General features: G+C 37.3%; 1 long non-coding RNA gene across 1 annotated transcript; it reads left to right on the forward strand.

The window, feature by feature from the left end:
• The first annotated feature begins 4764 nt into the window (after positions 1–4764).
• LOC140162320 (uncharacterized) lies at positions 4765–15856 on the forward strand. Its single transcript, XR_011860233.1, has 3 exons — positions 4765–4981; positions 7201–7409; positions 15606–15856. It is a non-coding gene; the product is annotated as an uncharacterized lncRNA (long non-coding RNA).
• Positions 15857–16203: the final 347 nt, after the last annotated feature.

Consider the following 16203-nt stretch of genomic DNA (forward strand, 5'->3'; position numbering starts at 1 on the left):
TGGCTCAACCCATATGCATACTCTTTAAGACGCCGTGGTGGGATATCATCAGGACCCCCTGCTTTGGAAGCGGACAACTTACTAAGATCATGGTAGATCTCCCATGGTTGAACCATAGGCGGTGGCACAGGGCTAGGTAGATATGCAGGGAGATCATTCAACTTCAATGGCTGCTGTAAATTAGAAAAACTGACTAAGTGTTGATTGATGGCGTTAGCAACACTCACATGGTCAGAAGCAGCAACATCTGGCACATTGATGGTAGTTTCAGTCTTTTTCATGTTTGCCAGGTACCTGATCTCCTTGTGCCATCGACCTGGTTCAGTCTTCTGGAGTTTCCTAACCTTATTGATATTATGGGCAGCTTTTGCTTTTCTGATCTCTTTGATAACTCTGTTTTTGAGATCAGTCCATGTGGATTTGTCACCCTTGGCGAACGCTTTCTGCCTTTGGTTAATTAAGTTCTTGACACGGTCTGTCATCCAAGGTTTGTCATTAACATGTAACCTGACAGTTTTGACTGGAAAAAATTGTCAATACCCTCATTAACTGTTTGATAGAAAGCGTCAGCATTGGCCTGGACATCTTTGGCATTATACACAGTGGACCAGGTTTGACTCTGGATCCATCTACCACATTCTTTGAGATTAGAGTCTTTGATTGGCCGAACAGTCTTAACTTGCTTGATATAAACACATTTGGAAAATTTAGGTACCCAACTGACACAATTGTGGTCACTAAGCCCAATTGGAGAACTGATGTGGGGTCGCTTGTATAACTCAGCAAAATCTGTAATAATCAAATCCAGAATAGCGTCCTCTCTAGTTGGCAAGTCAACCACCTGTGTCAATCTGTTACCTACACATAATGGTCTAATATTTGTACGATTAAAATCGCCTAACAAGATTACACCAGCTTGTGGTTTTGAGGAACGAACATAGTCAATGGTTTCAATCAGATGAGATATCAACAAGTCCTCATGAGGAGAGTCAGGTGGGATGTAAACAGCACCAATGACTAGGTATGGAGTTCTTCTTGGTAGCTTTGGATGACTGACTAACAACCATGTGACCTCCAGCTCATTTGGGACAACCACCTCATTAATTACCTCTGCATTGATATTGTCACGCACATAGATCAAAATACCACCTCCACGTCTGTGAACACGATGGTTGTTGAATATGTTTTAGCTCTCAATATTGTATTGCTCGGGTGCGGTATAAAGGTGGGCGTACACGAGGCAATTTCCATTGCAAGGCCCATTACTTAGTGGGTGAGATTATGTGCTCACTGACCATGAAGCTAAGCAATTGAGCAAAATACACGAAGCAATGTATAGCCTTGCAATTCCTTGAGCGTGCTGATGGATTTGGGGATATACTCAAAACATATTTAGTGGTTAATGATTTTCATAATCATATCAAAATGGCACCTGTGCTGTCTAGACAGCAAAAGATCGCCGTCCTGTGTATATCTATACAACTTATATTTTTGGGCCATAGGTGTTGCTTTGGCCATGTTTTATTTGACTAGCAAGAATTTGACAGCAACAACCCAGGGGTAACAACAGCATAGGCCTACAATGTAGCATACCATGTGCACACATTACAATGTTGGTGAATCAAGTTGGTCCCTACATTTCCCAAATGAATGCAGCGACCAGCTGGTGTTCACTCAGCTGATTGGCTGAAGGAGGTTAGATTGCATGCAACAACCTTGAAAGTAGAGCATGTCTCTACCTTTTTGCCTGTTGCTCGGGGGATTAATTTGCCTGATGCTTGGGGGATTAATTCCTTGCAAATCCAAAATACACGGAGCAATCTTTTTCCAAGGTCTATGCAACAGGCAATTGCTTGGAAAATTGCATCGTGTATGCCGGCCTTTAGTTTTGACCCACGATTCAGTAATTACAGCTATATCAGCATTTTCATTCTTCATAGCAACCTGTTCAAGTATAACAGTCTTATTTAGGACCGAGCGAGCATTGGTCAAGAAAATTCTTGGCTAGAGGTGTTTGGTACCGGTGATTAACCTTAGGCCTGGGCTTAAGTCTATCATGTCTATTGACAAGAGTATCGATTGTTCTGATCTAAAGGTGGGCTTACACGATGAAATTTCCATTGCAAGGCCCATTACTTAGTGGGTGAGATTATGTGCTCACTGACCATGAAACTGTGCAATTGATCAAAATAGACGAAGCAATGTTCGGCCTTGCAATTCCTTGAGCGTGGCCATAGGTTTGGGATATACTCAAAACGTAAGTAGTGGTTAATGATTTTCGTATTAATATCAAAAGGGCTCATGTGTTGTCCTGAAAGCAAAAGATTGCCATCCTCTCCTGTATATCTATACAATTTTCCATAAATAAAAGGCTAAGGAAAACTAAGATTAAAAGGGCTAAACACCACCACCAACAACAACATAGGCCTACAAGTGTATTATAATGTAGCATGTGCACACATTTATCATGTTGTGGATGGTGAATCAAGCTGGTCCCTACACATTCCCACATGAATGCAGTGATCAGCCGGTGTTCACTCAGCTGATTGGCTGAAGGAGGTTAGATTGCATGCAACAACCTTGAAAGTAGAGCATGTCTCTACCTTTTTGCCTGTTGCTCGGGGGATTAATTTGCCTGATGCTTGGGGAGATTAATTCCTTGCAAATCCAAAATACACGGAGCAATCTTTTTCCAAGGTCTGTGCAACAGGCAATTGCATGGAAAATTGCATCATGTAAGCCGGCCTTTATTCTTACCAGCACGGCATCCCCGTCTGGTGATGTTAGCTATACCAAGATGTTTCATATACTTCCATTTATCTACATGGAAGGGTTTATTGTTAATGTTATGAACGTTTCTACCAATTGAGATGAGTTCCTGAGGTGTGTACTGAATACGGGTCATAATGTAAACAACGTCAACAGCCTATCGATCGTCAGGCGAAAACACTTACGGCGCCAAATACGGCAGCTTGATTGCACACAATGTCAAGCTGCCAAATTTGACATAGAATAGGGTTAAACAGTAGTTGCGATTCGCTTAATTTTTTCAATTGGTCGCAATTTCTCCAAAATATGGGAATTGAGTGTGGCATTTATAGAAACTTTCAATAATGGAAAAATTCAACTTGGTTCTTACATAAATATAGATTATTTGCTCTGTTGCATTTTTTTTACTCACCCTGTACTTAGTAGTGGGGGCGTAGATTATGTCATGAAAAGGACATTTGTATAATACATTGTGATTTCAATAAAGAATATATTTTATTCCAGGGCCTATGCTTATCGTCAGTGCATGAAATAGCTGACCGATCGTTATTGAGCTTCGAAGAGCTGGACGTATAAATATGACGTAAGACGAATAGCGATATACACACAATTTATACGTCACTGATTTACACGATACACGTGCACGAGACGCGTCAGCCATCACTCGATTGTTGAACTCCGAATAACTTGAACCGGAGATCTCCGGATTTGTCATAAAAACTTAAAGTTTACTCTAATTAAAGCACTTCAGGCTTAGGGACCGTTCACAAACACTTGTAGGGGGGGGGGGGCTGATGCAAAAAAATCAACGTGAAAATTTTTTGGGCCCCCCCTTTACAGACCTCAAAAATTTCCGGACATGAAAATTATGGGTCAACTCCATAGAAAAGCATATAAACTTAATTTTTCCAGGAAAATTTGTGGTCATTTTTTTTAAGGGCCATCCCTTAGGAGTGTCAACAATTTTCAGGCCCCCCTCTTTTTGCATCAGGCTCCAAGCAAGTGTTTGTGAACGGTCCCTTAGTCTTTGACATGGTATTTTAGTAAAACATTGGGCATTTAATACAATCATGCAAAAAGTAGAATTTTGAGAAAAATTGAAGGCGTAGCTGCTAGCTGTTGTGCAAATCGCATAAACCTCTCCAAAAGAACTACCTCCCCTTAAATAATGAACATTATTCAAAAACGGATGATTGTATTACAAATCTGTAAATTCGTTGGAAGCAGAATTTATTTCTGCACATCTTGACACCTCATTTGCTGCAATTGACAAAATTTAAATCAATGTAACCCAAGATTTGAAAGTTGCAGTAAATTGTATTGATTTTGTATTCAGTGTAATGGAAGGAAGTCTGTGTAATGATATCTGAGTGTTTTTGTATTATAAAACATGTAAAAAAATTGTATGTAAGTGCAACTTTCAAATCTGGACCTCACTACTTTAAATTGACCGATGTTGTATTGTTTTCGGAGCTATCGTATCAAATGAGGTGTCAAAATGAGCGGAAATAAATTCTGCTTCCAACGCATTTTACAGATTTGTAATACAATAGCCCATTTTTGAATAATGGCCATTATTTAAGAGGGGTTAGTTACTTTTGTTGAGATGTTTATTTATGGCTGTGGAGCAAATCACATATCATGGCTTTTACATGCATGATGTAAACATAATACATGAAAAAATATGCCGTATTATATATGCCATAACTATCTTGGCCTTATTAATTTCTAAACATGGACGTCGATAGGTGTTTTGTCATCATTTATTTCTTTGCCAACAAACCTGCAAACAATGATTGCAATAATTTATGTAAAATATCTAAAGAATATTCAGTTTTCGTGTTTTAATTCCAAAATGTAATTTCAAAGTTAATGAATTTTGAAAAACTTGGTAAGCTGCTGTATACTGGCTGGTACTTTTAGTCTTACCAATCCTAGAATTTAATTTAAAAGTTAACGAGTTTCGAACTACGTGGCAAGCTGGTGTAGATTGGCTGGTAGGCCTACTTCTAGACCCATGACTACAATTTCGATTTTGGTGCATCATATCCATCATTTCACTACCTGATTCGAGTGGAGAAACATCGTTTAATATCAGCTGCAAATAAAATAAGCTTATTTGGTGATCCAGATTTTTTGACCTAAATCAGAAAGATGAAGTTGCTCGTCATTTTGTGTATGTTTGCTGTAGTCGCTGTGAATTTGTCAACAGGTAAGTCAACAGTAATTTGATTTTCTCAGTTATTTTCGTATTAGTAAAAAATAGATTTTAAATTCGTCCAAAAATCGCATTCGCAGAAGCTCGAAATCAATTTCATTAATCGGCAGTAGTAATTTTGTTTTTCCAGTTATTTTCGTTTAGTGCAGGCTTACATTTCAAATTACATTACAACTTGCTCTCACACAAACTCGAAATTAATTTCATTAGTCGACCATTGAAATTCATATTCATTTCAGTGTATTTCATATTTGTGTCATTCATATTCACCGAGTATTCAAATTCGTCTCACCTGGGGCGGCGATGTTGATTGAATTGTAAAAGCTATTTCGTCTTTTATCATTCATTTTAATACATTTGTGACCTGATATATCAAGAAGAGACACTTTTTGGGCATGTTATCAATTTTGAGTGTTTTACATATGAAGAGCTTATTTATATAATTCGCGAGATCATGAAGTAATGCATACGTCTAACCAAAATGAAATGAATTGTAATTATATATTTAAAAGCATTTTTCCGGTTTAGTTCAGAAACCTCAAGGTGATGTTGGTCCCATAGTTCAAGCTTCTGTAGTTAATCATATAAACTATATGCAACTTTTCCTTATTTGGTCGTTCACCCATCAATGCACAGTATTTTTGTGAGGCCTGAGGGTTCTTCAGACACACAAAATTGCATTCTGAATACGAGGAATGTCCTTTTGATATCAAATAATTTAAATATTTTGAACTTCGCGATATAGTACAAATTTTATGGCAAATTATGGCGAATATGCCATATAAATAAATATTTTTAGCATTTTTGTTATGCACATTTCATGTTCGATCTTTACTTGCTTACTTTACTTATTTATTTGAGCTTCATACATGTATTATGTTTATAACTTACTGCATATAATGTTTAGACTTTAAACATAATTATTTTTGAAATCGATTTGTAAGCATGTTTAGGAATTTGATTGTTGTCTAAATGATTTTAACACATGTTGTCTTGACAGTTGATAATTAACATTTTTGAGCAACAATTTTCCGACGGACACTTTATTTAGACATAATTCCGTTGATACTGTTTTTGACACATTAACATGTTAGTGAAGATATGTTAAAATATTTAAAGGGAAATATTTGAAGTTTAAAAGAAATGTTAAAAATTACAGTATGTGAACACATTAGGACCTGAGCGCAAGAAGGTCGTAAGTCCACTTAGCCCCTCAACATGTATACACTAAAGTTGCGTATAGTTTCGTATAGTTTGGTAATGTTTTATACATGTTCAGGGGCCAAAACAAATCTTTCCCAACCTTTCATGTTGTTTTCACCCTGGAACATGTATTAAACATTATAAAACCCTAAGAAACTATACGTAACTTAAGTGTATACATGTTGAGAGGCCAAGTGGACTTACGGTCTTCTTGCGCTCAGGTTTTCACATTAAGAACAATTTGCAATATTAAGTGTAACATAAGTGTTGGCAATTTATCATTTACACGTACAAGTTACAAATATGGTGGTAAAATGTTAATAAAAGTGTTAAGTTTGCATAAATGTTACAAAGTAATGAAAATATATAAACACTCGTGTTTAGAGTGTACATGCCTATGCATCAATTGTATTAACACCTGACGAATATATATCACAAATGTCTTGAAATGATGACAAAAATAGCTTTTATGAAATAGCTTTTACAATATTATTCAATAAACATCGAATTTGAATGCTGGACGAATATGAATGACAAATATGAAATACACTGACATTAAAATGAATTTCAATGACCCATAGTTTTAAGTTTCTGCGATTGTGATTTTTGGATGAATTTGAAATGTCTTTTTTTTACTGATATCAATAACGAAAGAAATATTATATAAATTGAAAAACAAATTAGAGCCGCAAATGGGGACTTCAAAAACATGGGTTGATGGGGGCAAAGATCTTTTGGCACGTCAAAAAGGGGGAAAAGGTTTTTTTGGTACGTTGAAAGGAGGGGGATTTTTGGCACGGACAAAGGCGGGGGGGGCAGCGATTTTGATAATTCACCACCCGGGTGTATTCTTTGCACCACCTCTTAGCGTAGCTTGAGCGTTTTGATTGAGGTCATCAGGTCTCAGGACCTAGATATGTTCACGCACGGAAGGACCATTTAAATAAATAAACAAACAAACAAACAACTTGTTTTGCTTCACCATTTGTATGTTGTGATTACCTTCACAGATGCTGCCGTAATTGAACGCGATGAAGACTGCTTTAATGTCATGGACAAAAATCATGAACTTGACACTAATTACCCGACTTGCGCTCAGGTGTTTGCCTTGTTTGACACTCTCACATGTGAAACCCCATTCGACGCGCATAAAGTCCCCGGTCAGACAATGACAGACGTCTGTGCAAAATATTGTAACGCATGTGGGCCTAATAAATAGGTAAGTATGTTATCATTTGGCAAAAAAAGGAAACAAAACAGGTTTGCCCCTCGATGATACCAATCACTAAAGCAATAAACAAGCATAAAACTTTGGATATCTCTCTTTTAGATTGCATGACTGTGAGTCAAGTTGTATTGTTTTAATAAACATTATTGGCCCTTTCAATGTTTAAGGGATCTAAAATGAGCGTTTATTGCGTTTCGACAGTATTTTTTGTGCGACATGAGAGCACCTCACACCTATCGAATTGCATTCTGAATACGAAGCATGTCTTTCTGATATCAAATAATTTTCATTTTTTGAAAATCACAATATAATACAAATTTTATGACAAATTATACAAATTTGATATTTTTCAAATTTTTGACATATAACAGTCCTCGAAGTGAATTATATAAATCTAATGATATATTCTTAAAGTGTATGTAGCAGGGAGGAAAAGCCGACGGTCAATTGAAAATTTTGACCTTTCATGTTGAAGATATGGATTTTTTCCCAAAAGACCTAATTTTTTTTGTGTTTTGGGGAAAAAATCCATATCTTCAATACGAAAGGTCAAAATTTTCAATTGATCGTCGGCTTTTCATCCCACCTACATACACTTTAAGTATAAATCATCAGATTTATAAAGTTCACTTCAAGTACTGTTAAATATCAAAAATATCAATTTTTAATGATTTGCCATAAAATGTGTATTAAATTGCGAATTTCAAAAAATCAAAATTATTTGATATCAGAATGACATTCTTCGTATTCATAATGCAATTCGATATGTCTGATGTGCTCTAATGTCCCAAAATAAATACCGTCCAAACGTTCATACCCCAGCCCTTAAGAAACAAACTAAAGCTCCAACAGTTTTATTGTCCTCAGTTTCACCTGATAGGCTCCTAATTAAGCAAACTTGTTAAAAATTACTCAAACTTGTTCAAAAAACCCATACCATCATTATTATCTAGGCATGAGGAATAAAAAAAGTATAGTTTAACGTATGACGTACGGTTATGGAATTATGCTAACATGGTAACATTGTGACATCATAGGTCTATTTTTGGTCACACACGGGACGAAGATGATCATTGCTATGATTTTGTTGAAAGTGGTCTCACGTTATTTGTCATGTTACAAGAAATCAAACAAATAATACATGACTAATTTAGAGTGGTTTGCTATCCAGGTACCCAATTATCAAGGTCAAAGGGACTCAATATAAAATATTCATTCATATTCATTCATTCATTCATATTGGACAATATTGGGTTAAATTTAATTAAAGTTTTTTAAATAGATGCACTATCTAATCCTGCACATTATGACACCACATTGAATCCAATGTGACCTCAAGAAGTAAAGTTACAAGCAATTGAATAGACGAAGGTCCAGTTTTAAAAGTGACAAACTGGCCTATACAAGGCGCAAAAAGATTCCAACAAGCGAAACAAAGAGACAACACTTCTACGATGATAAGCGCCTAACAACGGATAAGCTGGCTCTCTACAAACATGCTCAGTGAATAATACAATACATACCCTCGTTTCAAGTTTTCTGTTTCGGGAGCTCTATTGTTCAGAAACGAAAACGCAAGGGATTAAGTAGGATGGTGTGTAAGTTGACTTCATTGTTACGTTTGGGGCATCATGCTTCTCATTTGAAGAGGTAATAATAGGTGCTGTCAATCACACTTATGTCTGTCAATAAAGGTTGGATAAGTCAATTATATGCAACACTGGCGTCTCAAGTGGGCAATCTTACTCACTGGTCGTGTGTCTTGAGCTCACCACCAAAAAAAGGTGGCGACGTTACATTTTGCCAAAGTCGACTCAAAACAAATGATGATATCTCTGTCAAGCAAGAAGTTATTGTCATGCTTGTGGTCTCATTTTAGTGCTAAATAAAATGCACTTTCTACCCTGTAAAAAGAAATACTTGAACTTTTTTAATACTGACACTGTGCTTCATAGAATTCAGAATGGGCAGGGTGGCGGTGGTGGGTGATGTGGTGGTGGGAGATGTGGTACACACAAACTCTATGGGATTGGTATTTTAGTGCGTAATCTGCTTCTGTAAAGGCTGTAAATTGGATTTGGATTCTATTTAGCATCTAAAAGACTCATGGCCTTACAGCTAAACAGTTCTACTAATTGTTTTTAATCATTTATGATTGGTTTAGTCTAGAAAATACAAACCTTTCCATACAAAACTACCCGTTGTCATATTAAACACTTTTTTAAATTTTAATTACTTATCCTATCATAGTCATCATAGTCAAAGTATAGATTTTCTGAAGGGAAATTTGACGAGGAATCTAAATATGGACATATTTTTTCTGTATGGGTTAGGGGGAAAATGTTTAGGTTCAAAATATGTTGAATTGTAAAAAAATCTAACATACTTTGGGACACCTTATATTCCAAGATTACCAAACAGCTGTGATTTTGGTTTCTTCCAAAGTCAGTTGGCTCTCCATATCCTCTTACATAAATGAATGTTGGTTACTTCCAGTTTATCACTGTAAGTTGGTAATAAGCAATGCATTGAGTGACCCATTTTTTATCAAAATCTTTTTATTCCACCCTGTATAACCTGCAGGTCACCCTGTATAATGAGTTGAGATGTATATATTTGAATTGCTTATGCCTTCAGCTTTCCAAAAATGTATACATTTGCTAGTTTAGGGTTGATGATTGTCGAGATAATCTAATTAGAAACCCGGTTGGTGTAAAAATTCATAATATTTGTCATGTAACGCTAAGGGTGGCGAGTTCAGGACACACGGCCCACTCTTACTTACATCAGGTCCGAATGCAAATTTGGTGGCATTATGGTCCATATTACTATGACATTTAAAAAAAGGACCCCTACCTCTTCTCCTCTCGCTTTCTTCTCTTTCTAGTCTGTCTGTCTCTCCCCCTCCCCAACTCTCACCTGTGCCATCTTTTGAATTATGTGGATATGTGAATTATATTGGATGTTGTATTTCCTTTACCCTTCTCCCCCTCTCACTGTTTTAGCAGTAGGCCTATGATCAACGTGGAAAAATCAAAATAAACGGAATAAACTCCTCCCTGCTCTGCTCGCCCCCCTCTCTCTTCTCTCGATCTCTCCTCCTCTCCTCTCCTCTCCTCTCCTCTCCTCTCCTCTCCTCTCCTCTCCTCCCTCCCTCCCCTCCCCTCCCTCCCCTCCCTCCCTCCCTCTCCTCTCCTCTCCTCTCCTCTCCTCTCCTCCCCTCCACCAGATCATCTCCTCGATTCATCATCCCCATAATACATTTAAAATAGATTTGATTCTGGCAATTTTGCCTGAAGCATATTATCAGATTACCAATTCCAATGAAAGAAATCCTATTAGTTTCACTTCAACGCACTTCTCTGATGTTGCATATTACCAAGTTTTAAGGTGTATTTGGGACGAAAATAATTCCCCGTTTAATCGCTACATAATCATAATATAACCGATTTTTGCGCGATTGCACGAACAAGTACGTAATTCTTGGCAACACTGATTACTATTGATTAATTTATGATTTCTACGTTGGGCAATTTTCATAATCAATCTACTCCCGCTTAGGCTGGAGTACCTATACACCCAACGCAAGTCAATTGAAGCCGTGCAATTTATCGCGAATTTACGACCGTAAAATTTAGACACTTCTTTTGTCTAGATTAGCATCAACCCTCTCATCTCACTTTTTTCATGCCAGAAATTAACATAACTCCCGAAACCGAAACAGAAGTTATCTTCGTTCAACTTTTCTGTAGTCAACAAAAGACTAGAATAAAAGGATTGTTCACACGTATCATGCTAACACTTCAACATAACAATGAGATCCGAAACCGAAACCGGAAACAGAAACCGAAACAGAAAAGATAAAACGAGGGTAATAATATACGAGTATAAAATACAACAATGATAACAAAAATCACTGATAGCAGCTGTTGCAAAAATCACTATAATGATACAGCCGACGAATTGTCGCATTATTTTCGTTGCCTGTAAAAAGGGACAGCTTCATGCCCGATGATACACAAGCTGAAAAAGAGCAGTGAAGAGAGACAAAAGGAAACAATGATATACAAATGGAGAAAGATGTGAAGAAAGAAAGAACGAAGAAAGAAAAAGGTGGATGGGCGTTGCGGCGTTGCTTATAAAAAGGGACAGCTTCATGTCAAGTGATAAAGAAATTAAAAAAGAGACAGAAGTCACAGAAGGAAGCAAAGATGTAAAGAAAGAACAAATGAGGAAAGAAAAAAGACTGGCGGCGCATTAAAAGGGGACAGCTTCATACCAAAGAAATTGAAGAAGAGAGACAGAAGGAAGCAAACGATAAACAATTGGAGAAAGTTGGAAAGAACGAACGAGTAAAGAAAAAAGATTGGTGGTTCATTGTCGTGATTGCTGTGTTGTAAAAGGGCATGGCTTCACGGCGCCGAAGTTACGAGACGGTGATTATCATTCGCGGCGTCGAAAATGCCGCACTGTTTGTAAAAGGTTGATCTTCACGGTGTTACGACGTTGCTTGTAAGAAAGCACACTGAGCTTGATTTCTCCATTGTGCCGATGCACTTTTACTCTAAATCATCACGCCGTCGGTAACAAGAAACAGCTCGTCGAAGTTGCCAGTGTTTGTAAACAGGTTTAGTTTTGCAGTGTTACGGCGTTGTGGCGTTGCTTGTAAAAATGCGCTGCTTTATTCCTCCATGTTGCAGGTGCACATTTACTCGAATCCGCATCTTCGAGTCGTCGACGTTCTTCTTGACAGAGACGCAGCTCCGCTTATAAAAGGGACAGCTTTCGTACATCATGTATCCTCATATTATTATTATAAATAACTCGATCTCGCTGCCTGATTACAAAGAAATTAGGAAGCAACCAAGAAGACGTTGGCGACATAGGGGCAGCAGAGGCGGCAAGCGTTTACATATTAGACCTAACCCTGAGCATCAAGAGCGTTTCTCAAACTTGTCCCAAACCACATCCCAGCCTTATGTTGTTGACTTGAACAGATACCTTCATCTGTCCGCTTGGAACGATCGGTCGATTAGATACAAAACAACACTCCTTGCAGATTTTCTGATTCAAAATGACATTGATGTAATGTTCCTTACTGAGACCTGGATAAATGAGAACGATGATTCAGTCATTAGAGAATGTACACCGCCATTTTACTCTTTCTCCAACTGTCCAAGAGGCACAAGCAATCATGGCGGAATCGGTATAATAAGCAAAGACTCTGTGAACCTTCGTACTGTACAAACTGGTTTTACTACTGTAAATTTTGAACGTGCAAGTGTTGTTGATTTAACGAGTGGAATTCAGTATATTGTAATATACAGACCACCCCCTTCTTCCGTAAATCGTTTACGTACTTCAAACTACTTAACTGAGTTTGATGATTGGCGAGGTATCACGTTTTCCCAATAAAGTGGTGTTATTAGGCGATCTTAACATACATGTAAATGAGCCTTGGCAGTCTGAAGTTAAGAGGTTCATTAGATCTTATGAGACTGCTGGTTTTTATCAGTATGCTGAGGGTCCTACACACATATCTGGTAATACCATCGACCTTTTCCTGGCTCGACTTGAGGATGGGATTATTCTTAGATGTGAGTCCCAAGTAAATCTCTTTTCTGACCACTTCATGATGCATTGTTATGTAAACAGAAATAAACCTACTCTAACCAAAAAATCTGTCAAGGTCCGTAACTTCAAACAAATGGACCAGGTAGCGTTTCATGGTGATGTTACTAAAGCACTGTGTACTATCTCAGATGAGTTAACTTTAGATGAGTTGGTTACTGAGTATGGCTCTAAAGTTCTAACAATTCTTGACCAACATGCCCCTGCAAAGGTGAAGGTGCGTAAAAATAGACCCCGTTTTCCCTGGTACAGTAGTGAAATCAAGACTGAAACACAGGTTCGCCGAAAATATGAACGTAGGTGGCGAAAATCTCGAACGTCTGAAGATAGGAAGGCGTACATTGATCAAAAACAAAAGGTTAATCAACTTATTGAAACTAATAAAACCAAGTATTACAAAGACAAATTATCTGATGCTGACACAAAGGGTGTGTTTAAAACTGTAAACAATCTGTTGAACAAAGATAACCGTACCTTATCATCATGTGACTCAACTAAGTCACTGTGTCATCAGTTTACAAACTACTTTGAAGAAAAGGTCTCGAAAATCAGAAATGATCTGGACAGTATTGAGTCTGAAACTAATGAATGTACTGCTTATGATGTTAGATCAAATCATAATGTTCATAGTTTTAATGAATTCACCATTATGTCCCCTGATGAAGTAAGAAGACTAGTGAGGGATTGTAATAGCAAGTCTAGTGTCATAGACCCCATTCCCATTTGGTTATTGAAAGAAAATCTTGAAGTATTTCTTCCAACACTCACCCGTATTATAAATTCATCTTTGAGTACTGTGATATTCCCTAAATCACTTGGAAGAGCTGTGATATCTCCGATCTTAAAGAAGCCATCATTAGATCGGAATAATTTAAAGAATTATAGGCCAGTATCAAATATTTTGTTTGTGTCAAAAGTTATTGAAAAGGTTGTGACAAACCAACTTAACGACCACATGGCCAAATATAATCTGGGTGAAGATTACCAATCTGCGTATAAGTCAAATTGTAGTACAGAAACAGCGTTACTCAAAGTAAAAAGTGATGAACTGAATGCTGTAGACAGACAAGAAGTGGTTTTCATGGTCCTTCTTGATCTGTCTGCAGCATTCGATACAGTGGATCACGGTTTGCTACTTGATCGTCTGAATAATGATATAGGTGTGTCTGGTACTGTACTTCAGTGGTTCGATAGTTATCTGAGTTCTCGATGTAGTAGCGTAAGTTTTGATAATGTTTTTTCTGAACAGTCAAAACTAGTTTATGGTGTCCCACAGGGTTCCGTCATTGGACCAGTTCAATTTATTATATATACACAACCGATGGGAGCTATTATTCGTAGTCACAATGTTTCTTTTCATTCATATGCTGATGACACTCAGCTTTATGTATCATTTAACCCAAAGATAGCAGGTGCTGCTGAAACGAAACTTGTGCAGTGCATCGCCGAAATAAAGGAATGGATGAATCAAAACAAACTCAAATTGAACAATGATAAAACTGAATTTTTTATAGCCGGGTCATACCAAAGCCTTCAAAAGCTCCCCAAAGTACAGTTAAAGGTCGCCGACATCCATATTGAATCATCATGTAACATCCGAAACCTTGGAATAATTTTTGACTTGAATATGACAATGTGTAAACAAGTTAACAGTCTGGTTTCATCTGGAAACTATCAACTACGCAATATCCGCCTCATATGCCGTTATCTTGACCAGGACACACGTCACCTTGTCGTCCGAGCATTGTTTCTCTCCCGTCTTGATTACGGCAATGCCCTCTTGTATGGCGCAAACTCACAAGACCTAGTTCGCCTCCATTCCCTTCAAAACCGAGCGGCAAAACTGATCTTCTATGTATCCAGACTCGATAGTCCATCACCCCTTCTGAAAAAACTGCACTAGTTACCAGTCACAAAACGTATTCAATTTAAGATGTCTTCATGTTTACAAATGTCTCAATGACTGTGGTCCTGAATATCTTGCCAACTTACTTGCTCACATAAATCGTCCTTCAACGGCTCCGGTTACACGGTCTGCAACAGACAAGACTCTTCTTGCAATACCATTTAGTAAGAAATGTATAGGTGAACAAGCCTTCTCTGTTGCAGGCCCATCACTTTGGAACTCACTTCCGCAGCATGTAAGAAATGCCGGCTCAATTGCAGTTTTCAAAAAACTCTTGGAAACTCATTTGTTTTAATCTGAATTTGTATTTTTGCTTTGTATTATATTTCATGTGGTATTATTTGTTGTATTTTGTATGGCGCCTTATAAGAATTTATTGTATATATGTATATTGCATAAGCAAATGTCGCGGTATGTGGTGCTATGGTGTGTTTAATGCATGACAGTATCACCCGTCGACGGTGATGGATTAATATACTGCATCCTTTTGTTTTTCAATAACTACGCACTGTCATCAGGTTGTGCTGTTGGTGAAGACTGAACAAGACTATGGTGTTTTTACATTATTTGTCTTGTTGCAGAAAAAGATTACTTGAATAGTAGGTCAAACTACATTATCACAATATACCTTTCTCTTGTTTTCCTTACAGAGAACCGTGATGGAAAGACGGATAACAGTGCCAGTACATTGATTAGTCGGCGCAAATTAATAAATAAATAAATAAATAAATGAACGCCTTGGAGTTCCAATGTTCTCGTCCTCTTCCTTTTCTTATAACCCTCTGTACACAAGTGTCGATTGCAGACGATAAGTGCCACATTTTCTTTAAAAATTCAAAAATGTCAGAATTATACATTGGCATGACAATTTTTGGAATTAGAACGAAACATACTTTAAAATGAGAACAAACAAGTCTTACAGTTTGCATATCTGAAGTCAGATGATTGCACATACTAAGCTAGCTTAATATTAAGTATGGTTTCATATTTATCAAAAGGCTTATCACCATGCCCGAGTAAGTATAAGTTCATACTTATAGCAGAAGACATTATTGACTAAACACATTAATATTGCTATCTTCAGTAGACGAAAGTTCATACTAACACTAGTAGAAGTTTTGGATGAGAAAACGGACATTTTGATGAGAAACGGCCAAAATGGTCAGAATTTAATTTTCTCATTCTTTTGGATGAGAAAATAATAATGTTTATTTCGCGGGGATTAGCAATTCTCACCAGTTTTAACAA

This window comes from Amphiura filiformis, chromosome 10, assembly GCF_039555335.1.
Source record: "Amphiura filiformis chromosome 10, Afil_fr2py, whole genome shotgun sequence".
NCBI classification, from domain to species: domain Eukaryota; kingdom Metazoa; phylum Echinodermata; class Ophiuroidea; order Amphilepidida; family Amphiuridae; genus Amphiura; species Amphiura filiformis.